The sequence below is a fragment of the Coenobita brevimanus genome, chromosome 26 (assembly GCF_032717465.1).
Source record: "Coenobita brevimanus isolate Jiangsu-jjx chromosome 26, ASM3271746v2, whole genome shotgun sequence".
Lineage (NCBI taxonomy): Eukaryota > Metazoa > Arthropoda > Malacostraca > Decapoda > Coenobitidae > Coenobita > Coenobita brevimanus.
Genome location: NC_136979.1, coordinates 38,888,723 through 38,903,132, shown reverse-complemented (window position 1 = coordinate 38,903,132; position 14,410 = coordinate 38,888,723).

Here is a 14,410-nt window from a genome sequence, read left to right as displayed (position 1 = left end):
GCTGTTTGGTTACAACTCTCCATATCAGAACCCGGGGCCCATCAGGAAAAAAAAAAGTCATATAACTCTGAGGAAATGTCATCCACGGCAAAGTTTTCTCCTACAGCTGATATAGCCTAATGGTACTGTAGTCATTTACGTCTACGAAATCCACTCGTTGACAACAATCAAACACTAGCATAGCAACCATTTCGACAACCACCCTCACTCCACATTGGACAGCTATGAAATTTCCCATTGTAGTCTTCCTGCAGTCGTTACAGTGTTTTGTCTCTAAAGTTTGGTAAATCACACTGTATGCCAGCCGTAAAAACAAATAAAGATCCCATTATACTGAAGAGGTTAATGGACACTCCTAACCCTGCACAGGTAGGCTACACTACGAATGTTTCACCACGGGTAGACTGCCAGTAGCAGGACCATTACACACACACACACACACACACACACACACACACAATTGGAACAAACTCGTCCGTCGGTTGCAAGAAAAGACAATAAAGTGGAGTCGTAATGAAGGGGTGAGCACAGAACACACTTCATGTAGAGTAAATGGTCTGTGAGTGGCAAGAATAGAGCAAAACTAAAGTCCCTGTACTTGAGGAGGCTACCACTGCTTAAAACTCGAATGAAGTCGTCAATCAGAGGCAAGATTAAAGTAATAAAACGTAAGAAAGTAACAAGGAAATGGGGAAAAGGGAAGAAAGTAAAAAGAAAGGAAAAAAACTAAAAGAAAAAGTACAAAGTAAGAATGTGAAAAGGAGCAAAAATGTACCGTTATGAAATTATAGCAAAAAGGTAAGAAAGTAAGAGAATATGTAAAAAATGTAAAAAGTATGAAAAAGGTAAAACAGCAAGAAAATAGGAAGGTAAAAGAGAAAAGTAAAAAAAGTAAAAAAAGAATGTGAGAAAAAGGAAGCAAAAAAAAAACGAAAAGTAAAAGTAATAATGACAAAAGGTAAAAAGCAAAAAACTAAAAAATGTAAAAAGTAAGAAAGTAACATTAAAAAGTAAAAGAGGAGGGGAAAAAAATCGTCCCCACACTGAAAAACATTACCACCTCCCAACTCTCACAAAATACTGCCTGATATATATTTTCACGGATGCGGGTGGAATTAATGAAGGCCTCAATATTTCAGGCGGCCAATCATTTCAACACCAGGCGTATTTCAAGCATTTACTGGATTTTCAGTTTTCGTGTAACGTAAGTGAGTAATGACACTTCACCTTCGCTCTCAACTGGCAAGATCAGACAGATTTATTTACTCTTTTCATTCACGAATCATTATCATCAGCGTCATCATCATCATTATCATCCACGAATAGCTAGTCAACATCATTATCATCATCAACCAACGAAGTCGTCATCGTCATTATCATCATCCACAAATAACTAGTCATCATCATAATCATCCACAAATAGCTTGTCATCATCATCATCATCATCATCCACGAACAGCTAGTCACCATCATCATTACCAGCAGCATCAGCATCCACACCTTGCAAGGAAATAAAGTGACAAAGATGGCAGAGTCGAACCACGGGCAAGATGTATCACAGCAAAACAATATATAGCAACATTCATGGTACTGCACAGATCAACAATGCACAGACTCGCGCTCAGTATTGAAGGGGATACTTAAACACGCGGCGAGAATTAATGAACGACTCGATACATTTCACGAGACCAATCATTTCCACACTTTGCGTTTTTCCCTACCTATCCAGGAATTAAAAACGTCCCAGTAACTGTCTGGTCTGAATAACGAAACTCCACGTTCGTTTGGCGAGCCCGGATTCCTGATAACTTTTTCAAATCGATTTTTTTTAGTCTGAATACTCTCGACTGACAGTAAGAAAAATAAATAAGTACATACATAGAATAAATGTCCACCTACTAATGGGATTAAAATGAAAAGTTTGATTTTTTTTTTTTCCACTTTCAGCATGGTCTTTCCTCAGCTGAATAAAATCGACTGGTTAGGGGGGGAAAAAAACAACTGAACAGGGTAATGGAGGCACTTTCTCTTCCTAAGGTGAATAAAAGAGTATTGAAGATGCACATTCTGCTGAACAACCAAGAGAGCAGGCAGACTCCTCTTTCAACACGAGAAGCTAAGGGACGGGAATGTAACCTAAGAACACCAGCCAGTACGGTAACAAAATAAAAAGGTAAAATAAAAAAAGGAACTCTGGTACGGGGAAAACTGCTACCGGTACTACCAAATCTTACTCACGATATATTTTCCACGGGTGCGGGGAGAATTACTGAAGGCTTCGATACATTTCCACACCCTGCGTATTTCATGCCTTTCCGGGAATTTCAGTGCACGCCGATTACGCTGTGGCCTAACTGGATAACGATGTCCTTCCCATTCTTTCTGCCAACCTTTCACCCACCGACTTCTTTCTCACACATACTAAAATCATCTTGCGGTTCTAAATAAATAAATAAATAAATAAAAACAAACATAGTAATAATCCATCACATCCTTCCTGCCAACCTGTCACCAATTTTTTTTCTAAAACATTAAAATCATCCAGCGGTATAATAATAATAATAATAATAATAATAATAATAATAATAATAATTCATCCATCCATCCATCATCCAATCCTACATTGTCCCATGAGGAGCGTAGGACCCCGGGGCTAGGCATTTGGTCCCGACATTTAAGATGAGTTTTTTTTTTTTTATGCGAGGAAGAAGGAACCAAAGGCCATGAGCCCGTAGTAACAGTTCCCTCCAAGAGAAAAACAAAATACAATATAGAGCCAAATTCAAGATTCGATCATTTTGAGATGCCTGGACACACTGCGTTTGAAAGACTGGAGATCATAGGCAGCAGGAAATACAGACAGAGGGAGACAGTTCCAGAGCTGACCTGTTGCATAAATGAAAGACTGGGAGTAACGGTTAACTCTTGCATTAGAGAGTTGGACAGAAAAAGGATGAGAGTTTGCTGCCAGACGGGTGCTACGCGCCCGACGTAGAGGTGGAGGAATGCAAGCAGACAGTTAAGAGGAGCAGTGACCATTAAAGTAGCGATAGAAAAGATAATAATAATAATAATAATAATAATAATAAAAAGATCACCGTACTGAGGGGGTAAATGGGGAGTTTTAATCCCGTGCGTATATAAAATAGCGTCAAATACAGTGTATGCTCTTTTTTTTTTTTTTTTTTTTTTTTGGCCGAACCAGTCCCGGTAATTCCAATACCTCTTCTACTACAGGTATTTACTGAATATAAAGGATTGGCCATAGCAAGAATAAAATCGTATGGTGGGACTACCAGGCGTCGTGCTGAAGGGGTAACCAGGCACTGCTTTTAACCCCTTCACTATGATGGCTCTTTCCCTAAGCTGAATATCTGCCTGTCAGTGGCATGAACAAAACAGGAAGGACGTCATTACTACACGGCTTTGCTAGGCTGAATAAAATCGTCTGACGGTGGCGGTGGTAAATGGAAGTGTCAGAAGGCGCTATTCTAAAGGGAAATTAAAGGAAATAAAAGTGGATGACTAAATTAAAGAGGAGGGGGAGGGCGAGATATGGACTATTAACGTAAACTCTAATATACCTTTCATACAAACACCACCTTCGATTATAGTATCACCTTCACTACGGCTGCTTCTTTATGCATTCTTTCTTGTTACCACCAGGCGATTCTAGTCAACTTAGAAGGAACTCCTGGGCTGAAGGGGTAAAATGGTGATCCGTTTGTCCTCAGGTAGAGTAATCTCTTCTACGTCGAGCGAAATTATCTGATGGTGGTAATAATAATAACTAATAATAATAATAATAATAATAATAATAATCAAAGCATTTGAAGACGTTAAATGGACATCGCTTTAATCGTCTGTAATTCAGGTGGTCCTTCTTAATCCTTTCAACCTTTGGACGTCTTCTGCATTAATCCTTACTATCTTCAGACGATTTTCTTCAGCGTAGGAGAGACTTTTCAACTGGAGGGGTTATATATAGCTTTCATAAATCCCTCAGTCGATCCTAACCTGAATCAAATCGTCTGGAGAGGGCAGGATGAAATTAAACTAAGTCGACATCGTAGTGAGAATTAAAGGTATATGTTAAAGGATATGAAGCTGAGTGAAATCGTCTGGTGGCAGTTAGAATTAGATATAGAAAAGGAGTCTTCATAGCGACATAGCTGAAGTTATGATCTCAGCCGCAGTAGCCTCGTTACTGAGTCTCATTAATTAATTCTACTGCTTTAGTTATCATGACCCAATCTTCCTGGCCATCTCATTAAGTTTGATAGCCTTACTGGAACAATGTAAGAGCTACTAAATGCGTTGATTAAAAAAAAAGAAAAAAAAAACGCTCTACTATAATTACTACTTCCGTACTACTAGTACTACTGCTGCTGCTTCTACCACTACTACTACCACAATACTACTACTCCTACTACAACTACTACTCCTGCTGCTTCTACCACTACTACTACCACAATACTACTACTACTACTACTACTAATAATAATAATAATAATAATAATCACAAGCTAGGTTTACTACATCAGCTTTGATATATTTGGTACTATTCCTATTTAAAACTTCAACTACGGCATTACACAGCACATCTCAAATTTAACGTAGCTAACCAATGTGCAGTTTACGATAATAACTACTCCTTACCTTCCAAAACCAATTGCAAACCAACGATCCAACCGAAAGTAATAAGGGTATAGGATAAGTGCATATTCTTCTTATCTATCAACGATAATTAAGCCGTAAAGTTGCCTTAAAACACCATCCCTCTCAATACTCCTTATCTTTTATTTCGTCATAGACAGACGACGATATGGAAGAGGAGGGTCGTTTTTCTAAATGGACACTCCGTACATCACACTTATGTCGAATCCAAAGTTCATTTCAGAACCATCAGAAATTTAAGCATAAAGTAAGAAAGGCGAACCTGTTTACCTCCTCTTTACGAGAACGGCAGCAGCAAAGAATAGCATTTCCACTGTTCTCTATTAATGAACAAGGCACACTCAGCGAGGTCAAATAATTACCAGGAAAAGCTCCCTGAACTGATAGGTACACTTCTATAATCGTTTCAACTTTGAAGGCGTAGTCACCCCACCGAACATTTTTGGTTTCAGTGTCCATGTTTTGGTTTTAAAATTGCCCTTTTATTTTCGTTACGGATACATTTTAACAACCATTTCCCTTAGGCCCAGAAGTCCTACGTAGCATACACTTCCATATGTCACCACTTTGGCACTAATACCCCACCATCCATATAGAATACATGCTGAAGCTGTCTCATGTAGATCTGGCGTATTGGTATTAGAGGGGATGTTTGTATGACATGTCAGTGTGTCTTATGGTTGATCAGTCAAGTTTGCTTTTAGCGAGATTCAGATCCTTAAACTCTTCCCTGTCCCAGCCGGGATTCGAGCCCGCGTTCATTGGAACAACTGTCAATATTTCCACCCACTTGCCACAGCCTCCCCCTGTTAGCAATGATGAACACAATACTCACCAAAAGAACACCAGTTTACTGAGTACAAGATTATGTATTCATATTCTGTCAGAAGATGACAAATATTTTGATATTCTGGCATAATTTCAGTTCTGTCAAGTTATCAGCTTTATTACGGCATTCTCGTTTTACTTTACATTCGCGTCTTGCAGTTCTGAACACAAAAGGTAAGCTGATCCGTGTCATGGGTCACCCAGTCTTAGGGGCGATTCCACAGTAGTTTTCGTTTGTTTGCTTCCTCCCCCAACCACACTTATAACTACATTTTTTTTTCCAAAAAGTTCAGTATCCACTTTCACTACCCCTGTCAAATGGTTAAATAATTAAGATTGCTACATAGGTTAGTCACCAAAATCATCATATAATTCAGTCATAAGTCATTTACACAGTTCAGATTCTTTCGTTTGGGTGCTTGCAAACCACTACAAACAACTGTGGAATCGGCCCTTAGAAATACAATATATACTAACTGTACAGCATCTCCTTCTTGATGTTATGTTTTACTAACCATTGTAATCAACAGTTCAATAACACGACCAAAAGATAAGAGTCTTCAGTACCACTCCTCGGATGACACAAAACAGCATCTGACGGAGAATGTGGATGAAAGTAAGCAAACAGAGTAACCCAACATGTGTGTAAAAGTGAGCATACTGAGTAACGGAAAATAAGGGTTAAAGTAAGGTAACTGGATCACTCAAGTCTTATGGAGCATGAGTGGAGAAAAGGAAATCAAAACAACTAAAATACAGGTGAAAAGAGAACAAACTGGGTCGCCTTAATTTGTTGGGAAAGTGTAAGTGGCATGTTGAGTGAAGCGTGTAGGCCTGTTTTATTGGCTGGCCCTCTCCCCTCAAGCCCCTTGGGACGCGAGGGAAGGGCCACACTCCACTCACTGTAAATAATCCCACTGACATTCAGCTCACCCCTGCTGGATGATCTCAAGACCATGACAGCACACAAACGCTCATCTACAGTAGAAATACCCAATTAAATTTGCAGGATAGTTCTCCGATGGAATGGAAGTAACGGATACAATAAACACCGGTATGCCGCTTCAACAAAAAAGAATCACCCAAAGCAATCTACTTATGGTTTTCATTCCGTTCCACTTTCCTATTCCTGTCTCTGTATCCAGAAAACATACATTTTATCTTACAAGATATATTCGACTGGCGTTACGGTAAATTCCTGCTGTTCTAACTTCTGATATGTAACATTAATTTTGAACAACAAAAAAATCATAAAGGAAGTAACAAAAAAAAGTTAATTATGTATAGTTCTAAACACAGCCAAATTTAATCTGAAAAATGCTAAAGCTAGTTCCGAAGGATCTCGATTTCACTTTTTTGGTTAGGTTGATATGGTTTTGTAGAGATGATTCCTCCATTTTCTCTGCCTTTTACTAAGATGTCAAACTTATGTTCAAATGATGCCAATGTCCACAGTAAACCTAAAGGAAGTCATCTGCTAATAAAAAAATGCCATTTTCACCGTTAAGTCGCCATTTCGTCAAAAACTGGGATTTTTCCTTGGAAAAGTAGCCCAGATATGAACAAAGCATAACTAAGTATGCCAGAAGAATAACATGTTAAACGACCATTCGACACATTAGTGAGAAAACTGAATGGTTGGTGATAATGATGAAGAATGAAATCCAGAAAATAAACAACACGCCTGAGAGAGAGAGAGAGAGAGAGAGAGAGAGAGAGAGAGAGAGAGAGAGAGAGAGAGAGAGAGAGAGAGAGTTTTAATTCACGCCTGAAAAAGTCAAAGGGGGAAACTAGCATCTAGAAAAACGAGACTAGGGCTACTGAAAATTGGACAGGAAATTGACGGGCCTGTAAATAATAAAACAAGAAACCACAGCGAGAGAGAGAGAGAGAGAGACCCCTACTCCAACATCACTCACGGTGCAGACCACAAACTCGCCATTCAAGTGACGTTGATCCCAGTATATGGTCCTGGAAACTCATAAACAAAGCTATCTCTCATTCAGTAGTACACTATATAAGTAAACACACACACACACACACACACACACACACACACACACACACACACACACACACACACACACACACACACACACAGAGGCAGATCTACTTCTTGACTGACGTTTGCATGGATCTGTAATTTTTGGTACAAGTTTGCCAAGTTCCTCCTTTCGTTCCATGTCAGGTGTGAAACGGACCGTAGGACTGACAAACGAGCATGGGGAATATCGAGGGAGACTAACTTACAGCGGGAGCATTTATATATATATATATATATATATATATATATATATATATATATATATATATATATATATATATATATACTGTATATGAGTAAATGGAGAGTGTGTCGTCCTGTCTCGGCTACCTCCCTTTCCTTGGGGGAAGCAGCCTAGGTATATATATATATATATATATATATATATATATATATATATATATATATATATATATATATATATATATATATATATATATATATATATATATATATATATATTTTACACCTTTAACTGGCTTGGTAGTATCTTTCCTTTCCTTCGCAGCGGTACCAGATGAGAGAGACTGACAGACAGACGAACAGACTGACATACAGAAAGGCAGACTGATAGATGGAAAGTTAATCAGCACATGGCGAACAAAGGACTTGTCTAAGTAAGTTAGTGAGTCCATATGATAAAGACATGACCTTTCTTTATCACTTTACATCTTGTACCCTTGCAGTATGTATATGCTACCCATCTTTAACTGATTCCCTGTCTTGCGTAACATTTAAAAGACGGCGGAGTTTTACCAACGTTAACTAAAATAGCTTGGCATTAACAAGAGGAAAACAATAAAAAGGCGTATCCGACGGCTCCAGATATTCTTAAGTATTGATTTATGGTAACGAATCTGATTTTAAGGAAGTTAAAACGAGTTAGCCTTAGGAAACTGACTCATAGTGATAGTATTATATTTCCTGGACAGTAGGGAAGATTATGAGGTAAAAAATAGTACTGCCAGGGTGATGCATTATATCGAAGCTGATGGCCCGTGCTATGAAATACTGGTTGTGTTTTGGCCCCAGTGGACGAATGATATATATTTTTTCTATTTTCTGTTTTTATTTTTATTTTTTCCAAAATCCTTCCCTCCACTTTTCGTCTATAGTTTACTTCCTCTTCTTGTTTTGCTGGTGTTTTTATGCTAGGCTAGTTGTCTTTTTCTTTTTCAGGCTCTTCACCAGATTATTTTGCACACAGGGTAGCTACTGTACAATCACGGACAGTAATTCATTTAAAACCCCTCGCAACCGTGTGTAATCCTGTTGACACGTATTTCTAAAAGCAGCAACAAGCTTCTGTTTGCACTCTTGCTCAATTAGTTTAGGTGTAAATGGTGAAACGCCTACTAATTTGATATTCTCGCAGTGGCCTGACAGAAGAGAAACTTTAAAAACTCATATTAGCCTTCTGACTGAAAAAGAAAAAAAAATAAGCGAAGAAGGTGGGGGCGCCCATCATCCACTCATGATGTAGTGCTGCCTTCAGGTGACTCTACACAGAGGGACAATCCAAAAGGTTTTCTAATCCAGGGAACCATGCACTAAGCTGGGTGATAACCATATAATTAAATGACACCTGGTAGTCCAGTGGGTTAAGGCGCTCAACTGGATGGAGGGTGTATTGCGTTTCCATCTGAGGGAGGGTTGATGTTTATTGTTCACATAATGCCACTCAGGGATGAATTTGGCTATTCAATGTTACTTTAAATGTTGGGACTGAGAAACCAAGCCAAGGGCTCCTACGCTCCAAATGGGTAAAAAAAAAAATACGATGATGGATGGATGAATATTTTGTTACCGTACGGCTGATGTCGGGCGACCTCTCTCTCTCTCTCTCTCTCTCTCTTTCTCTCTCTCTCAGCGAACATGGCTTCATTCAGCTTACGGGGCATTAAGAAAGAGGTTAATGAAAGCTGTACCTTATGAGACCTGACCTAACAACTTCAGTTCGAAAATTATTCCCTGACGGATTGAACTATATGAAGAAAGTGTACATAAACTGAAGTACAGTACCAAATATGCCTCCTTGCTGCGAAGTGGTTAAGCCAACACAGTGTACTATACAATTTTTACTAAAACTTAACACCAGAATATAACGCTAATCACAAAGTACTGCAATGAAAAGGATGTAGAGCCGTGACACTGTCTTTTTCTGCTACCAACATAAGTGAAATATGCAGCAAAAGGACGAGAATCAAGGTCAAGGTGAAGAAATTTTAAATGCTGCAAAAACGTACAAGAAACTTGCAGCTTTTTAGAAGCAATGTCATATATATATATATATATATATATATATATATATATTTTTTTTTTTAAGCACCTGTGTTCAGCAATGCTCGTTGGAAGTTCTGTGCTTGCTAGGTACAGTTTCTATATAATCGGAGACGGGAGGTGTGGCAGTGTGAGGCGGTTGTGTATTTCGTGTGATAGTGGCATCACTAAGCTGTGGCAGTGTAAGATATGGTAATATATGAAGTGTGATGTGTGGTAATGTGTGGTATAATAACATTAGGTTTGTGTGTGCGTGTGTGTGGGGAGGGAAGGCTATGTAACAGTGCATAGTACAGTAATATGCCGTGTGGAGTGGGAGTGTGAGACATGGCAGTGTATGGTGCGGCAGAGGTGTGTGAGATATAGCAGTGCGAGACGTAGCGGTGTGGTGGTAGTATGTAGTACCGGTATGGAAGTAGTTGCAGTGGCAGCGTGATATACAGTACTATATGATGTGACAGTATGTGAGGTGTCATGTGAGGTGCGACCGCGTTAAGTAGGCTCGTGTTTTTTACTGCAGAGTGATTTTTAACGCCTTCCCAAGGGCTATAACATTACACACGTTACCTCTGCTGAAGCCTGTACAGCAGCCTATCCTCTCTCCACCTACCAACTCAGCAAACACAAACACACGGCCCTTTCACCTAACAACACACAAAAAACACAATCGCAGCACAAATACAGGTACATTCCCCTTCCACATGCCAACAAACACAGGTTAAATCCCCTTCACTTACCAACACAGCAAACACAGACACATTCAAGACACAACACAAACAATTTCCCTCATCTACCAGCACAGACAAAACTCCTCATCTACCAGCAGACAAATCCCCTCATCTACCAGCAGACAAATCTCCTCATTTACCGACACAGACAAATCCCCTCATCTACCAACACAGACAAATCCCCTCATCTACCAGCAGACAAATCCCCTCATCTACCAGCACAGACAAATCCCCTCATCTACCAGCACAGACAAATCCCCTCACCTACCAGCACAGACAAATCCCCTCACCTACCAGCACAGACAAATCCCCTCATCTACCAGCACAGACAAATCCCCTCATCTACCAGCACAGACAAATCCCCTCATCTACCAGCATAGACAAATCCCCTCATCTACCAGCACAGACAAATCCCCTCATCTACCAGCACAGACAAATCCCCTCATCTACCAGCATAGACGAATCCCCTCATCTACCAGCACAGACGAATCCCCTCATCTACCAGCACAGACGAATCCCCTCATCTACCAGCACAGACGAATCCCCTCATCTACCAGCACAGACGAATCCCCTCATCTACCAGCACAGACGAATCCCCTCATCTACCAGCACAGACGAATCCCCTCATCTACCAGCACAGACGAATCCCCTCATCTACCAGCACAGACGAATCCCCTCATCTACCAGCACAGACAAATCCCCTCATCTACCAACACAAACAAATCCCCTCATCTACCAACACAAACAAATCCCCTCATCTACCAACACAAACAAATCCCCTCATCTACCAGCACAGACAAATCCCCTCATCTACCAACACAAACAAATCCCCTCATCTACCAACACAAACAAATCCCCTCATCTACCAACACAAACAAATCCCCTCATCTACCAACACAAACAAATCCCCTCATCTACCAACACAAACAAATCCCCTCACCCACCACGACGACAAACAGTCACCAATACAAACACAAACACAAGCCTGCAGAATGATACAAGCATTTTTCTCCTTAAAGAGTAATAGTGAATGATTGATGGACTTCTCTTTGTGGGTAGCCAGACTCTGCTCCTCTCTCTCTCTCTCTCTCTCTCTCTCTCTCTCTCTCTCGACCTTCCGAAATTATGCAACCTAGAAAGTTAGAGGCTGGTGAAATATTAATCAGTTTTTAAAGAAAGTTACTAGACACTCTTAGATTAACCTGACAAAGTTTCAGAGATGCAAAGGTCAGACGATGATGTTGCAGGCTACGGGCATACACTTTTTCTGCCCTGACATGTCAATAATTATAATGGAACCCAATATGTGACAGCTAATTGTTGGTCTAAATTTTCTCACTTTTCTCACTCCCATCACCCACACTTCTTTCCATTCCGCCCAGCTCTTTCTCGTGTTTTACAGGGACGGTGCAGTCGGGCCCATCCATGTCAACCCGGCGTTACTTAATCATTTCGAACTCGCACTACTAAACTCACGCCCACACCAGCAGACAAAGCCGTCCCTACTACACATAAAATGGTAGTAGGCAAGTTTCTGGTGCCGCGCCATTTACGGACCACCCCGTAAACTTCATGATAATTGCAGACCAATTCAATCCCTTCAGTCAGATAACGTTCCCTTTATATTATTCTTGCTATCCCCAGGCAACTGTGCTACGCTTAGTGGACGCCTCTTTCAGTGCTGGGGTAAAGGAACGTTGCATCTGACGCCACTAATTTGAAGTGCCTCTCTTACAATTTATACAAATCGTTTGGATGTGCCAAGTATATCACAAAATAGTGGAGGGGTTACTGCTATTGTCTTTTCACTGATATGTTTCTCTATCCATGTACCTGTCTACAGGTAGATGCCTTACACCTTAATCCCGAAAGGGGTTGCCACAAACTAACCATCTCCGTGTCACCATTTTTTTCCCGCCATCAGGCTGCCATCTCTCCAACTCACATCCCCCTTTTCCATATACCTCTGCATCCCATCCCTCTGTCTGAAAAATTACATGAAGAAAAAATCTGGGTTATTCTACAGAGGTCAAACCACTCATTTAGAAGTGCATGTCTAGTAGTCACAGACTCAAAACCTTACAATGTGAAGACTGAATGCATTTGATGTTCGTAAGTGTTATATTCAATTTCTTACTTCATATTAGTATCTGGATATGATATATATATATATATATATATATATATATATATATATATATATATATATATATATATCCAGCATTTGGTCTGATCAGCTAGTCAGGTCAGGTGCGGGTAAGGGGATGGATCTGTTATGATGTGGCAGGGGTAAACCAGTTCTGCTGTCGGGCCCTGCTGCGGATGTCACTGATTGCATTGCGCAGTTGACCCTTGTGCGGTGTGATGCGGTGAGGATCTGTCCGTTCTCCCCTTTGGAGCTAAGATGCGAATGAATGTGTTTGAATGGATGAGTAAATGGAGAGTGAGTCGTCCTGTCTCGGCTACCTCCCTTTTCTTGGGGGAAGCAGCCTAGGTATATATATATATATATATATATATATATATATATATATATATATATATATATATATATATATATATATACAGTATATGAAACAACACGTTCCTGATTCATGTGAAAGTTACTATTATATCACAGAAAAAAATACGGCATGACATTTCGTAGGCTACCTACCCTATTACTAAATTTATCTGAAGGATTTTCGAGCTACGAATGGCTTTACCGTAATCCCCACCTACTACTTAAAAGGCATATTTATCCGTAAATTGGTCAGTTTTTTAGAATCCTATCTTACCATCATCATTACCATGGTCCGCTTACTTACTTAGAGCAAGCTGGAAAGGAAACTTATTCACGAGATAAAGCAGTCTCCACTGGGTGAATATCCATATAATAGCAAAGCGATCACTCACGTCGACGAAGCAACAATACTGTCAAAGTCAGCTACACAAAACAACCAGATTATCATCCTCATGACTGCTTTTATGTAGATTCGAAGGTTACTTGGCTTGTCTTAACTTAGTAGAGCATCTAAAAGTTTTATAACTGGTCAGAAAAAAATACATTCCTGTCCTATACTGTACGAGCATATGCCACAAATATATTACGCTACATCAATACATTAAGCAGTTTATTAAACTTAGGTGCTTTTCATTTAATCAGGAATCAAATAAATTTTTCCATTATACTCGTCTCACACACGAAATAGCACCGATATCCGAGCCTAATTAAGATTTATTTATCTCACTTAACATCCGACGATATTTTTGCATTATTTTCACACAGTTAACTGAAATAATATTCTTCCTTAACCTGAACTGCTTATATTCATGTGCGTTACCTGGTCAATGAGAGATTATAAATGCTAATGCCTTCACCCTAGTATTTATGCAAATCCTGGAAAGCTTTTCTCTAATTCAAATAATACACTGTAGGAGTACTGCTTCGGCCACCCCGTTTACCGCATCCATTAGCATGTAAAGTGTATTTTAATGTGCATGGTGCAACACAATTACGTTATCACCAGGTTATAATGTTAAATATTACAGTAAGTCTTCTTGTGTCGTACGCTACACTCGCTGGTAATGGCCAAGTAAATGCACCTGCTAAAAGATTGCTATTCCATTAGTATTACCACCGGTATATGCGCGAATACCCATTATGCTAATGTTCCACAACACTTGCAATATTACTTACTACTGAGGAAATCCTTGGTCGTCTGTGTTTTAATTTACCAAGCACAATGTTTGGAAAGATGCTATGTACCTGTCTCACTGTTAATATATGGGTTTGAAGCAGGGCTGCATATGAATTAGAAGCTTTAATAGTCCTTATGAATAATGGACACAGTTAATGGTATGCATTGTCATT